Source organism: Podarcis tiliguerta, assembly GCF_965153285.1.
Source record: "Podarcis tiliguerta genome assembly, chromosome: 5".
Classification (NCBI taxonomy): Eukaryota; Metazoa; Chordata; class Lepidosauria; order Squamata; family Lacertidae; genus Podarcis; species Podarcis tiliguerta.
This window is the reverse complement of record NC_139538.1, coordinates 40,700,462-40,712,525: the sequence shown is the minus strand read 5'-3', so window position 1 is coordinate 40,712,525 and position 12,064 is coordinate 40,700,462. Positions and strand designations below refer to the sequence as shown.

At 48.4% G+C, this 12,064-nt stretch overlaps 1 protein-coding gene across 2 annotated transcripts in view; it reads right to left on the bottom strand.

The window, feature by feature from the left end:
- The window catches only part of DNMBP (dynamin binding protein), a 49,209-nt gene that overhangs the window by 12,608 nt on the left and 24,537 nt on the right, over positions 1-12,064 (bottom strand). The window lies entirely within an intron of this gene.

Here is a 12,064-nt window from a genome sequence, read left to right as displayed (position 1 = left end):
GGCAGGGGTAGGCAAACTAAGGCCTGGGGGCCGGATGTGGCCCAATTGCTTTCTCAATCCGGTCAGCGGATGGTCCAGGAATCAGCGTGTTTTTACATGAGTAGAATGTGTCCTTTTATTTAAAATGCATCTCTGGGTTATTTGTGGGGCATAGGAATTTGTTCATTCCCCCCCAAATATAGCCCGCCCCCCCAAAGGTCTGAGGGACGGTGGAGCACAGCTGGAAAAGGTTGCTGACCCCTGCTATAGGGCTTATTGCTCTATGATTTATTATGGGAAAGAATGTTCCTGATTCTTTCACATGCCCATGGAACGGAATCAGGTACCGTACTTTAAGGCTGCCATTCTCTACACACTCACCTGTAAGTCCCAGGGAACTCCAGGGGGCTTACCTCTGAACAGACAAGCATAGCATCCTACTGTAATAGCACAAGAGGAAGACATTCAAAGCTCCTTGAAGCAACTGGGTCATTATCTGCCGCTGCTGGGGGACAGGAAATGGAGCTGGCTGGGTCATCGGTTTGATCCAATAAAACTAAAATTGTGTTTACTACTGAAAGACTCAACACACCACTGTTGTCTAGGAGACTTAAGAGAACGGGCAACGCGAGATCCTATCCTTCCTTTTTTGCAACCATCTGCTGAGCCAGAAGACATCCCCTGCCCTCAAATCACTTGGCGTGCCTTGCCTGATTTTTAAACAAAGGCACCCACGTCCACTGGAAGGGGAGGGGGAGCTACCAGCCACTCTTAGAACCACGCGAGGGGGAAGGGTTAGGAAAAGCGCAAGTTAAGGAGGAATTGGAGCAAACCTTTCATTCCACAATAGCAATGAAGTCCGTAGTAGCAGTAGAACAACAACAACAACAACGGGAGTTCTGTACACAAAAGCACTGCCGGGTGAACTTTCGACAGCTAGAGCCCACTTGGCAGGGACACAAAGCGCTCGGGAAGGCGATAGACGAGGATCAGGAAACAACAGGGGGGAGTTATGCAGAGTGAGAACCGTGCAAGAGGCGGCAATGCGCGGCTCAAGCTTGCCGCCGGCTGCGCGCTCGCGGCGAACTCGAGAGGCAGCATTCCACGCCGCGTCCGTGGGGCAAAGGCTGCGACTTCTCTCCCCGCGGCGGCAGGAGAGAGGGGAGAAGAGGGGGCGTGGCTCTGGGTAAGAGCCGTCCAGGCAGGTGCGGGAGAAAGAGGATCGGTTCCGATCCAGCACCGCGCAGGATAAGAGCAGCAGCTGGGGAGGGGTCGAGAGGGGGCCCCCCAACCGTAACCCATCTCCGACCCCTGCCCGCCACTCCCTCCCCAAATTTCTCACCAAGCCGAGCTCAGAAGTCATCCGCGGCCCCACCTGCTGCTGCTGCTCCAGATGGGGGCCCATCACGTACGCAACCGGCAGGGTAGGCGGACGAAGCTGACCCCGGCCAGCCCAGCCCCGGCCCCCGGCCCTTCGGGTATTAGCATCTCAATGGTCTTAAGGGAAGGAGCGGCCACCCGGGGTCGAGCAGAGCCAAAGCCCGGCGCTGGGAATCCGGAGTGGAGGAGGACCATCCCTCCTTTTTGCAAGGGCGCCTCCCCAGTCTGGCTACCCCGCTCCGGATTGCGCTCCTAAAGTCCCCCCCGGCTGGTTCTTGGCGCAAAGTCTGCTGCGGTCAGAGCGCGCACAAGGCCAGCTGAGCTGCTGCGCCGAGGGAAAAGGGAGGACGCGGGAGACAAGGGACCAGGTGCCAGGCAGGTCCTTGCACAGCTCAGCACCCCTGGGACCGCAAGGCAAAGCTAAAAAAAGGAGGAGGAGGCCGGGAAACTGGCGGCAGCAGAAGGAAACAGCGCCGCCCATACCTGCGTCTTCGTGACCCACTGCCGTTTTTGCCCTTCCATGCAATCGCGGCCAAATCTGGGGCACAACGAGGGCGTGGCTGCCTGCCCGGGAGGCGACAATAGCAGCCCTCTTCCCAGGGCGAATCGAATCGGAACTGGGAAGAGGCGACTAAAACAGGTGCCCATCCAGTCTGGCGCAGCTCGTGGAAGTTCGGGCAGGGCAGGGCCGGCTCCTGGTTTTCTATCTCACCTGCTGTTGTCTTGACTCCGGCCAGCCCCCTGGCTCAGGTTCACAGGCTGATTCCTGGGGCCCAGCAACCCCCAGGCCTGGCATTTCCCAGGCATTTGCTCTTTTTTAAAGGGAAAACATCCAGCAGACTCTTCCTCTGCCCGCAGCATTCCTTTGTGACCCATCAGCTCCAACCACCTCGCAGAGAGAGAGGCACTTGTGCAATGTTTGGTTAGGCAAACAAGCAATTCACAATACAGTAGTAAGCAGGGATGCCAATGGAAGGCATGCATTTCCCTCTGTGGCTGCTGAAGAAAACTTTGTCAAGCGGAACAAGCTTTCCCTCTTCCCTCCAATTAACTGGTTCCATGTATATGTTTTGAGCCCCACCACCTGCAGAACAGGCACTTCTCAACAGCGATCTATCTCCCTCCCCGAATTCAAAGAGATTGTGTACTTTTGCTTGTTCATATGAGATAAAGATGTTCCATTGCCTCTGCGCTTAAACTGGTCTTAAAAAACAACAACATGCATTTATTCTCAACAGTTTACAGGAGGTAAACAAATAAAGCCAGCCCCAATGGGCACATAATCAGCTGGCACAATGAACAGGGTTGATGTCCCCCCCCCCCCCCCCGATCTGGGTGCCAGATCTCACGATTCTGTTAGCGTGAGCTGAATTTTGATGAGCTGAGCCCATCTCTGAGTCTCTGCTTCTGGCTGGGCTGTTGTTCTCCCTGGGCTGGAAGCTGATCAGCATGCATTTTAAGTCCCACTCCCACTGCCTGTGTGACAAACACTGTTCTTGGCAGAGGAACACACATGCATGCCCTTTCAACCACAAGCCTGCTGTGCATAGTGAGGCAGCCCAAAATGCTAATGCGTCATTCCACAATAGTATGACAAAGGGCTGGAAGAAGGCCATCCCAAAAGGGCAGAATTCGCAAGGCACTGAGGCATCACAGTGCTACAGTGTGCTTTACACAAGCGCATTGTTCATCCATGGACTGCTCCTCACTTGCTCAGCAACTCGCTTACCTACACCAAACCTTGCATCTCCCACCACTCCTGGGCCTGTTTCCATAGCTTCAAAATAAGGGGTCAAGATACTAAGTCTGAAGATTTGCACCCTGCCTTTCAATCAAACAGTTCACAAGGTTGCTTACAACAGGTTGCAATAATACACATGCGCTCCCAAGCTCACACAACCCAGCAGCCCTTGGGCTGATAGATGGGACCAGAGAGGGCTGCTCTTTGGTTCTGTAGTCCCAGGGGCCTTGTGATATCTGGGCTCTTCGCCTGGGAGGCACTAAATTCCATCCAGAGTTTCAGCCCTCCATCATGCTTCTTTGGTACAGTTACTATCTGCATGATAAGATCAGTGCTAGCTCTCCAGCAATAGCTAGAATGTTCTCTACATCTGGGCGCTCGTGTGGAGGAAGGGCCACAATCCTCTCCTCAAAAGGGCCCAGGGACATTGACATAGAAACATAGAATTGTAGAGAATGGTCCTTGTTGCGCATTCCAGCAGGGGCCACACCTTCTTGGCCTGGATTTCACAAACAATGTACCTGCTATTGGATGCTATTGAGGACCATTCTAGTCCAACTGCCTGCAATGCAGCAATATGCAGCTGTTCCATATGGGGATTGAACCTGCAATCTTGGCATTATCAGCACAACACTCTAACCAACTGAGCTGTCCAGGGTTAGCGGCTGGCTCAGGGAGCCCAAACCCCAGGTATTTTGCAGCAGGCTGCATCTCTCCTGTCCTCCCCACTCTTAAAAACTTACTTATAGAGTAGCTGGGGTGTGTAGCAGAGGACAGTAATGGTGAGATTCCAGCCACTCACTTCCTTAATTTCACGGTACACATAAATTTGAACAAATTTGTGTTATGGGCCTATGCCTTATACTATATGTGCCTAGCAATAAGCTGGGTGCATGTGTGTCAATGCCACACATAGAACTGGGTTTGAAGCCCCAAGATATTTCACATTTTCCAGAGGGAGAGCACACCTCCAAGCTGCCTTTCATCTGGCTGACTCTGGTGCCTTTGATGGCTGTATGACAGGCTGCTTCTGAGCTATCACTATTTTTGGACAGGATTCAATCACATACTGCGCAACAAACCCCCTTCCCCCGAAGAGCAGACTTGCGATAAGCAAAGTGACAGAAACATGAGCTGGAAAGCATGGACAAGCGTGGATGTATCAAGATACAACATCATCTAACCTCCCTGTGAACAAATCAGAATGGAGAGCCAACATCGTCTAGTCTCCTTGCAAATCAGGATGCATGTTTAATAAACAGATTCAGTTTTGCTCATTGTTGCACAATATATCTCCTTGATGGCACAGGTGTCTTGCCAGAAAACAAGGCAGCAGAAAACAAAGCAGATCCCTTTTACCAGAAGAACCTAGGAAAGATTTCACTGGCTAAACAAAAAGCTGATGGAGTCTCCTGGCCCAGACAAGAACATGTTGCATTTGGTGGTGGGGAGCACAAACAGGGCTCCTCAGAGGCTCAAGCAGGAGCCCCCTGTTGTTGCTGCCTCAGCCACTGACTGACTGCCCTGCCCACCCTCTTCTCACTCACCTCCCTCCTTTTTTCAAGCATCCAATAGCAGGTGCATTGTTTGCGAAATCCAGGCCAAGAAGGTGTGGCCCCTGCTGGAATGCGCAACGAGGCTGTGTGGTGCGAAAGTACCCAGAAACAACGTGGCAGCCCAGCATAGTAACCGCTGCTGCCTCTGCAGAAAGTAATTCCCAGGGCATCTGGCCAGCGCATGGAAACCATGACCCAGAGGACAGAGGACATTCCATTAGTGTGACACACAAGCTGCCGCCATTTCCAAATGAAAGCAAGTTTCTGTTTCAGACTTCGATGCTTTGTTGCCTTGCAGCAGTGGAGCAAAATAGGAGAGAAAGCAAAAAGCAAAAACAGCCTCAGGAGATTACAGTGGGAGGCATGTAGAAGAACTAGACAATTGATAAATAGCTGAAGCTGGCACCCTGGTCTGTGACTCAAGAGCCTCCTGCCTCAGATACTGGGGTAATAAATTCATGAGAGCACATGCGGGACCTGGAACGAAAGAAGGCACTCCAAAATGCTCCAGGGTTCCAAACAGCCAGGCACACCCCTTTCCAGAATATTCTGTTCTGTCACCCACTCCCTCTTCTTCCCTGCACCAGTCAGACAGTCCTCACCATCACATTCAGGAAGGAAGTTCACCTCCTGATGTCACTGGCCTCAAACACCCAGCCTCAGTCAGCATGGCGAACCACTGGGGATTATGGGAAGTTCAACCACACCTGGAAGGCCTCAGGTTCACTCCAAATCTCCTGGCTCCTCCTCCCAGCAGCTTCATGTAGATGTTCAAAGCCAAGAGGGACACAAAGGCTGGAATTCTCAAAATAAGTACCACTGGGCAGAGCAGCAGTCACTCAACACTATCATCTGGGACCTGCCTGATAAGTAGAAACAGAACCACAGCAAAGTATGCCTCCAGTTCCCAATCTTGTCAGACAGCCCATGAGCCAGATAATTAAAAACAACCCCAAAGTCCAATGTAAGTGGTCTCTGAAAGCAGCTGAGAGATAGAGAGGAATCAACAGTCTTATATTCCCCCTGTCTATTTCTAAGCCTAGAAGATCCATCAAAATGACCAAGGAGATTTCAGGACCAAACGTGGACTTAGTTGTTTATTACATTTGTATCTTGCCCTTCCTCCCCAAGCAGCTCTGAGTCGCAAACATTAGTAACCTTAAAATCAGTAACTGCATTTTATTGGTTTTAAATGTTTTCAGATATTCAAAATGTTTTGGGTGTTTTTAACTGTTTTGCAATGTTTGAAATGCATTAGGGAGGGGATTCCACAAAAGGGGAACGACCACCAAAAGGCCCTGCATGGGTCAACTGGACAGTATCTAGAAGCCATCAGAGATGGGAAGCCTCTTGCTCTTCCCTGTCAATGGGCTGCATTGGGCTGCACATCTGTCAGGGGCTTTATACTGGTAGTGTGTAGGGGCACATCCAAAAGTGGTTGGAGCACCTGTTCTCTCTCTCTCTCTCTCTCTCTCTCTCTCTCTCTCTCTCTGCCACTCCTTTCCCCCATTACCCACTCTTCTTGCCACTTACATGAAATTAAGCCGGGGTTCACAGGTTGCCCACGCTTGCTCTAGATAACCAGTTTCATCCAAAAACTCATGGAGCTAAATGACACAACACAATCACCTTATCCAAGAATGGCAACTCTGAAACTCACCGAATTATTAATGTCATAGAGAGTTGAATCATTAAAAAAACAAGGAAAAAGTTCCAGGTGGCATAACTGGTAGATTGCTGATATGCTTCATGGTGTATCATGACAACAAGGTTTGATATTGTCCCCTATGTTTTTCAACATCTGGGTGAATCACCCCAACTTATTCATAGGCTATGTCCACATTCTCAGCTGGCATCGACTGACATTAATCTAAACACTGAGCACTAAGCACTAACCAAAGCCCTGAGCACTTCCTACACCATTATGTTTATGAGTTTGGTTGCCTTGATTACTGTGAGCAGGTCTATCACCAGACAGCTAAAACAGGGCTAGGGAACATGTGAACCTCCAGATGTTATTAGACTCTCATCAGACCCAATAGGTAGGAATAATAGTTGTTGTTGAACAACATTTGGAGGGTCACAGGTTCACTACCCCTGAACCTAATGGATAGTCAGGGACTTTCAACAAAAGAATGTTCCTTGTCGACTGGAACGCTCTCTCCTCAGACTTTGGAAGAGGAGACACTTCTGAGAGTGGGAGAAGCAATGTCTGAATATGGGAAAGACAAAGTCAGTTAAAGCTGGAGTTCAGCTGGGTGAAAGCTGCAGAGGTCCACACATTTGTTCTTAGAGACTGATGCGGGATTAGTAGTTGGGCAGCCTGTTTTGAGGAGCCTGCTTCTCTGTTTACAAAACCTGTGCTTGTATATTAGTATATAAAGAGATCACAGACAGCATAAGCCTCCAAAGAAATCTAAACCCTGTAACCTTGCCTCTGGATTTCTGATTGTTTCAGGAAGTGGGAGAACTTAGCATTATACTTAAGCATTATATTCATTAACCTCTTTGGGCCTTTTGTAGCCAGGCTGGACTACTGAAGTGTTACAGAAAAATATAAACAATGCGGAGCCAGATGGACAGACAGCTAAGGGAGGATTAAACTTTAGTTGAGAAAAGATTAAAACCGCCAACTTCCACTAGCTAGTCTAGCAAGGACCGATAAGGGCTGCACCCATTTGCTCACGGGGAGAACCAATCACCATTTCTGCATTTTTCCTCCAGCAATGGATGACTAAGAAGTGCCTAAACACTTTGCAAACATCGGAAGGGCGAGAACTGTACTTCAGGCTGCAGATACCAAGCTGCTAGCTTAAAGAAAATCAAGATAACTCTGGTGGTTCTGGAACGTGCTGGGTGGCAGGCAGGGAAAAGCTAAAGGGAAGGCTAGCGAGATATGCAGTGCTCCTCACAATGGGATATGCCTAGCATGAAACATAGAGGGCTGTATATACAGCAGAGCCAGCACTGGTGTGGCAGCAGCAGCTACATTTCCTCCCCCCCCCCATGTGCCCCCAAATCTTCTCCAGTGCCCCTCAACCTTCCAGAGCTGAGTTGGGGGGGGCGCTGCAGGGGAGATGAGAGATGGGGAAAGTTCAGTTCCACTAGTGCAGCCCTACACTGTGTGCACCCTACCATGGTTCTGATACCTCAAGCATGCAGCATATGTATGTGAGCCCTCAACAAAATGCATGACATGGCAAATCTTGGCAACGAGGTTGGCCCCTGCCTTTTTGTAGCTTGAAGCAAAGGCTGAGGTCATCATGCAGCCTGAAGCTAGTTTTCTGACTACTTTCTGACTATAACTGATAGTCAAAGCAGAGACAGAGATGGAGAAGATGGGCTGCTGACAGGCAAGACCACGAATTCCCTTTTGGAGAATTGCTTTCTAAGCAAGACACGACACAAGCCCTTTCCTCCTGGCTTTTTTAAAGGCATACACAAACTTTTAAGAAACAAACAAACAAAAAACAGACTTAGCATGGATTTTTCTCCCACTGAGCCAGACTGGCATTCCTCCTGCATTCATAAAGCAATTGATAGGCAGACATATCAGCAACTCAAACACTGATTCAATCATTGGCATTGTACCAAGTGAGGGATGCATCTATTTCTTGTCTGTGACTGTATTTATTCACAAGTCTGTCCCATTTCCATGTCAATCTGTGATGATGGTTATTATTTTTACACACAAAAATGTGCATTTATTTCTGAATGCATTTCGCTCACAAAATAGGTATTTTAGTACACATTCCACCTTAAAATGCATGCTTCACTGTGTATTTTATCCAAAATCAGAGGACTGCATCATTGAATTTGGAGAAATGCAATAAAACAGAAGAATGTTATTGCAAGTCAGAATTTGTTTGTTTCAAAATGCAGAAGAAATGACACCCTGAGACCTCCTTACTTGCATCTCTTCCTCCTGTGTTTCCAGTGAGGCTATTTGCCTTTATTTTTGCTAGAGCATCTTTTGTATATTTATGCAATTAAAACTACATTTCCCTCCTAAATCTCACCACCCTCCCCATTTTTTAAAAGCTGAAAAGCTGCTCCAGGAAGGGAATTACGGGAAGGTGGGCTTGTGAGGTCATAAATTCCGGCTAATTAGCAAAATGCCCACCCAGCTCTTGCAGCAACTGAGCTTAATCCTGGAGAGAAGATTGTACAAGATTGAACAAAATGTGTTGAGTAGGCTTCACACTGTCCAAATGATGTGCATTTAAGTGTACTCTTGAGGTTCTCACAACCAAGCACCATCATCTATGGCACCTAAACTATGATCCCTGCAGCCTGATTAGGCCTTTGTAACATGACGAGCTCTCCTCAATTGCTCAGATCAGCAGGGAAAGGTGCATTATACAAATGTAACTTAATCAGCAAGACAGACAGACTCGCCATGTAAATAGCCACTTATGTCACTTATCCACTGTGTTTCTCTTAGTGAGCACACATAACATTTGGAAGCTAAATACATACCAGGAAGAAGAGTTTGGATTTGATATCCCACTTTATCACTACCCTAAGGAGTCTCAAAGCGGCTACCATTCTCCTTTCCCTTCCTCCCCCACAACAAACACTCTGTGAGGTGAGTGGGGCTGAGAGACTTCAGAGAAGTGTGACTAGCCTAAGGTCACCCAGCAGCTGCATGTGGAGGAGCGGGGAATCGAACCCAGTTCACCAGATTACAAGTCCACCGCTCTTAACCACTACACCACACTGGCTCCCCAAAGTGTATCCAACCCACGTGTTTACATACAGCATTAATCAAGCCTGGACATCAGACATTCAGCAGTCTTGTTTTCTACATATTTGTTCAGTGGGCGGGTTGAATGGATAGGGGGAAAAGAGATATTTGGCAAGTGTGGGAAATCTTTGACCCTCTAGATGTCGCTGAACTGCACTTCTCATCATCCCTGGTCATTGGCCATGCTGGTTAGACTTGATGGGAGTTGTAGTTCAGCAACATCTGGATGGCCAAAAGTTCCTTAAGCTTGGCTTAGGGACTTAAGTTTTCCGGCATCCTTATTTGCACTGCTCTAATTAGTGTATTGCAGACTCTCTTGTAAGTGTGTCTGTTTTCTGACCTTTTGTTCACCCTTGAAGAATGTCAGGAGCCAAAGTTCATGTGGTTAAGTGGTACCCAGTCCTGCCCGGACCAAAGGTGCGTATGACAGGTCTACGCTACAGCGTCTGCAGCATATCAAACAAATCCCACATATTATTGGATCCACCAACCATACACAGAATCTCCACGGTGTTTACTGTGGGTTCCTTATCTTCTGAGCTCAGCACCAGCCACCGGACTCCATCTGCAGCCCCCTCTTCCCTGCTACAGCCACCAGCTTTACTCCCTAGAGATTCTCCAGGATAGCAAGGTCTGTGCTTATTCTGCAAAGTACAGAATTTGGTTTGGCCACCAAATTTAACACCCTGATTACTTCCATCACCCTTTAAAGTTAGGTTGTCTCAAAGCTTTTTACAAAATAGTACTAACAAACATATCCCACCCACTGGTAGAGGCCACAGACATCTAAAGTCCTGCATAGGCAAGGTTGAAGGTCCAGGTAAAAACAAACTTTTTATCCGTAGCTATTTAGCACTCCCCAGTGACTAGCAGAGGCATTATAAATGAGCCCCAATAAGCGAAGTTGCTTAATATGTACACAGTTGCATGCAAAATTCAGTTTTTTAAATCTGGGATTTCAGCTGAATTTGGGATATCTTAGCTCAGATTTCTTGTTTATTAGTACAGATTATCAATTGCCTGATGACAACTAATTCTGCTTTCCCTCTTCTAGCCCAGGGTCCAGCTGATGACAAGGCTGCAGGAACACTAAGCAGCAGAGGCTCCCACTAGCTGCAGCAGCAGCAGCAGTCAACAAGCCTGCCCCACCAGTTTCCCACTGTGCCAAGTTTTGTCTTGCTACTCTAAAGGCCAAAAGGAGTCTGCTGGGGAGGGCGACGGATGTGCAAACCCAGAGGGAAAGAGCCTTCCTTTTGCTAAAGTTAAGCACTATGCACACTGATGGTGCTATAATAGCAACAACACTCATTTGCAACACTCCATATACACCCCACATTTCAGCATAATTGCTGAAGAACACAACTGGGTGGTTCTTGCTGCTTTTGAACACAGGAAAAAACAATAACCTTGCTTGACCTGAGGCAACTTCCACAGAAGCTGTAAGATGCTGCTAGCTTGAGATGCGGAGTAGAACCCGACAGAAAAACGTGTCCCACTGCAATTCAGCCACCTTTCATAAGGAATACAAACTAACCACACCAAAATGAGGAAGGGCTGTAGTTCAGGGGTAGAGTATCTCTTGTGCATGGAGGAAGTCCCAGGCTCAATCCACAACATCTCCAGCTAAGGCTGGGAGAGACCCATGCCTGAAATCTTACAGAGCTGGTCAGCAGACAATACTGAGCTGGATGGACCAATGGTCTGATTCAGCAGAAGGCAGCTTTCCATGTTCCAGAAATGGCTAGCCCAAATATGCAAGAGTTACTGCAAAGCCTGTAAGCCACTCCTAATAGGGCAAGTGCAAAGATGGCCACCACAGCACTGAGAAATCAAGGGACACTCAAGCAAGACCTCTTAGAATCATAGAATCATAGAGTTGGAATAGACCACAAGGGCCATCGAGTCCAACCCCCTGCCAAGCAGGAAACACCCTCAGAGCACTCCTGACATATGGTTGTCAAGCCTCTGCTTAAAGACCTCCAAAGTCTTTAAGTCTTTGCAGCAAGAGTGTCCCACTCAAGACATATTCTGCACTTTCCTGGAATTGCGAACAAGTGTCACTCCGCAAAATTCCAGGAAAGTGCACAATCCGTCCCTTGGTTTCTCAGTGCTGTACGGCCATGTTTGAATTGCCCCAGTAGGAGCAGCTTACAAGCTTTGCAGTAACTCTTGCACCACGTAACAGCATAACAGAGATGCAAAGGCTGGTTTCAAAGAGCTGCCTAGGGTCTAACCCTGTGCATGAAACCTGAGCATCTAGGAAGCCAGGCTCACACCTGGGCAGGGAGCATGGCAGGGAGCCCCTGGCAGGGCAACAGCGCATTGCAAACCTAACAAAACGGCACAAACATTCCTGGCATAAGGGACTTGACTGGCAAATGCCCAGCCCAAGAGGGGAAAAACAAGGCACAGCCACAAAGGAGAGCCTAAGGAGAAGGCTGTCAATTAGCACACACTGAGAAAACAACAATTAACCTTCATAATATCCCAGATGATTGACATAACAGGTGTTTTCTTTTCAAGTGCTGCTGTAGGGAAGGGCTGTAGCTCAATGACAGAACACCTGCAGATCTCAGGTTCAATCCTCGACATCTCCAGGTAGGGATGGGCAAGATCCCTCCCTGCAACCCTGGAGAGCCACTGCTGGTCAGTGTGGACAAT